This window comes from Eulemur rufifrons, chromosome 1 (assembly GCF_041146395.1).
Source record: "Eulemur rufifrons isolate Redbay chromosome 1, OSU_ERuf_1, whole genome shotgun sequence".
Classification (NCBI taxonomy): Eukaryota; Metazoa; Chordata; class Mammalia; order Primates; family Lemuridae; genus Eulemur; species Eulemur rufifrons.
This window is the reverse complement of record NC_090983.1, coordinates 59289101-59292103: the sequence shown is the minus strand read 5'-3', so window position 1 is coordinate 59292103 and position 3003 is coordinate 59289101. Positions and strand designations below refer to the sequence as shown.

At 40.4% G+C, this 3003-nt stretch overlaps 1 pseudogene; it reads right to left on the bottom strand.

Moving 5' to 3' along the window:
- Positions 1–527: 527 nt before the first annotated feature.
- LOC138387373 (microtubule-associated protein RP/EB family member 1 pseudogene) lies at positions 528–2640 on the bottom strand (annotated as a pseudogene).
- Between the last annotated feature and the right edge of the window lie 363 nt (positions 2641–3003).

Here is a 3003-nt window from a genome sequence, read left to right as displayed (position 1 = left end):
ATCAGAGTTTGCATTTCTTTACTGAGGTCACTGCCTCCGCGTATTACATAAAGCCTTCTCCTGCCATCAGTATGTCCTGCATCCACAGGGTGAGTCCCATAGTAGCCTCTTTGTTCCTTAGGTGAACCAACTAGAAGTTAGTGTCTGCTACAAGGTAAAAGCTCCTAACTCAAACTTATTGGAAAAGGAGTGAACATCTTCAAATTGCACTTTAAGAAGAGGTAGAAGCCAGTGAGTCTTGTAAGACCAATGAAAGGGAGTATTTTACAGTGAAACATGTGATTTGGAGTGAAGAACTCACATGTTACTTTGCTGGTCCAGGCTGTTCATACTCTTCCTGTTCCTCCTGTGGGCCCCCTTCATCAGGCATCACAAAGCCTTCACCTGTGGCATACAGAATGTCTACAGGCCTCTGAAATACACGGCCATTTTCCCCCTTGTTCCCCTGGGAAGTCAACTGAATGTTAGTGATCTTTCTGAAGTATGAGATGGAGCAGGGATCTCTCTTAGGAAAATCTTGAGTCTTTTTAGGAGACATTCTGGGCACCTGGCTGGCCTTGAAAAGCGAATGGGTAACCTGCTGGGAACAGTGGCCCATGCCACCCCAGGGCAGCCTCAGGAGCTGCCATCGTTCTCTGTGTTGCAATGCACCTTTGGAAATGGAGCTGCACGGCTCGAGCTGAGCTGAGAGGTTTCTTCCACTTATTCAGAGCTGGGGCCACAAAGGAGGGATCCACTGCAGTTTCTTCACCTTGTCTGGAAGCCACAGGGCCATAGTAATTTCCATCATAATTTGCATCAAATCACTTCTTGAATCACTGGATGAATTCAAAATTGTCTTGAAACTTTCCTTTTACTAATCTGTCCATGAAAATTATTTTGTCAATAGCCATCCTGTTAAAAAGTTCTTGTATAATACATTTTGAAGTTCTGGATGTCCTCTTGTTCTAGCTTAGCTTGTAATTTCACTTTCTTCAAGGCTATGGAGCCAGAGGATAGCATGCCCATAAACTGACAATAGGCAGCCCCTGAGAACAACTGTTGGATCTTTGTCAGATTAAACTGCAGAGACTCATTGATCCAGGCCAGCATATTATGTAGACTTCAAGTTTACATTCACTGCCATCTTCAGCTCTCCACAGAACTGCATCCACTGCTTACACGCTGCTCTGCTTCCATCTTTGTCTCATTCAAAGGTTACAACAATTTTATCTTGCAGTATCGCATTGTATGTCATTATTTTGATATTACATTGTGACAAGTGATGTACACTTGTCACTTTAGGAATCCATATTTGATAGCAATACACAGAGAAGACAACAAACATCCAGTGTATCCCAGGATCAAGGGTATCACAGTAACATATAGAGGAAGCCGTGGTGTCCATCCCCTTCAGGAACAATGAATAACAATGGATTCATTCCTTCAGTCAGACAGAGCATGGGCTGCTGATGGCTCACAGCTGTGATCCTATCTAGGAATTGTGCTTGACTAAAGGGAGCAGCCTCACTCAAGGGTGTAGCCCATTCTCAGAGGCAGTCCACATCCAATGACTGGTTAATGTAAGAGTGTTAAGGTTCTGTTCCTTTGCCTGGTTACAGGTTAGAACCTCCCATGTGTTCACTTAGGCTACTGTTGAAATAGCACTGCAGTTCAACTTCTTCTGCCAAACCTTGCTTCCTCGTAGCTATAATTCCAGAGAATACTTCCCAGTGAACTTCCATACAAATCTTATTCTCTGACTCCTCTCTATCAGAAGCAAGTTTGTATTGCATAGTAATGTTCAGGAAAATGGAGTCAATTGCAGTATGTAATATCATTCTGAAAAAAACTATAGTTTTAAGGAAAATAGTCTCTAGCCTCCAGCATCTGGCATTATTTCTTACTTTTCAATGAAAGGATGAGAATGAAAGTGTTGGAGGCCAGGGAATGAATTAACTAATTACTAGAACTGTTAAGAGCTATGGGAAGGAGATTGGAAAGCTCCCTAAGCCAGCTCTGTAGCTGTTTATAATGAGCCTGTGGATGGGAGGGACTAATCCCCGTCATAGAGAAGTCAGAAGTTGAAGACAGATAAAAATTCATTGACTGGTACCAATCATGTGCTAACATTAAAAACCTCTTGTCTGGAGATCCTATTACTCTCTATGTTACTGTTTACTATAGATTTTGTAGCATGATTAAAACATGGAGTGAACCTCAGCTTAAACAATGCACAAAAGCTCTGGACTTCATATGCAAAGATAACTTGCATTCTGTGTTCTTATCATTGAATTCCATGCTTCAATATCATTGTTGAAGGAAAGGGGATATTGTTGGAAGGTTCAGCCATCCATATGTTCCTCTAACTTATGGATACCTCAAATATATGTATCTGAACCAGACCCTCAAAGATGTGCAAACTGATACTGACTGGACACAATTACTGGTACTGATCTCTTAGGTCATTGGCCCACAGTAAGGAATGTTATCATAAACATCAGCCTCATGGGGACTGAAGAAGGAAGAGGATGATGATAAAAGGCTGAAATAATGGACATTGTAGTGTTTAATGATCTACCCTACAGGTTTTTGGAAGGCTCCCACGTTATACGTATTTGGAAAACGATCTATATCATCAAGTTGGGTTGGCAAGTACATTGTGGTTCTCAGGAATTAAAAACATAGTGATTCCCTTTTGACTAATTTATTTATTTTCTTTGACATTCTTCCCTCAATCACCTTGCTTTCTATCCTCTTTTCTAGTGATTTCAGTTTGAACTGACTGGCAACAAGATATAAAATAATGCAATATTATTTTGTTTCTTCCATACATTTACATTCAAAATGCCTAACTCTAAACAAATATAAACAAATATATTTAGGGTCAGTATTAAATAACAGCCTTCCATTTTTAAAAAGAAGATGAAAGAAACAACTTTATGAAAGGATGGAGCATACTATAGTGTTTAAAAAGCCTAGGCTTCAGAGGCAGGTGAAGCTTGTTAATTGTATTATCATGAG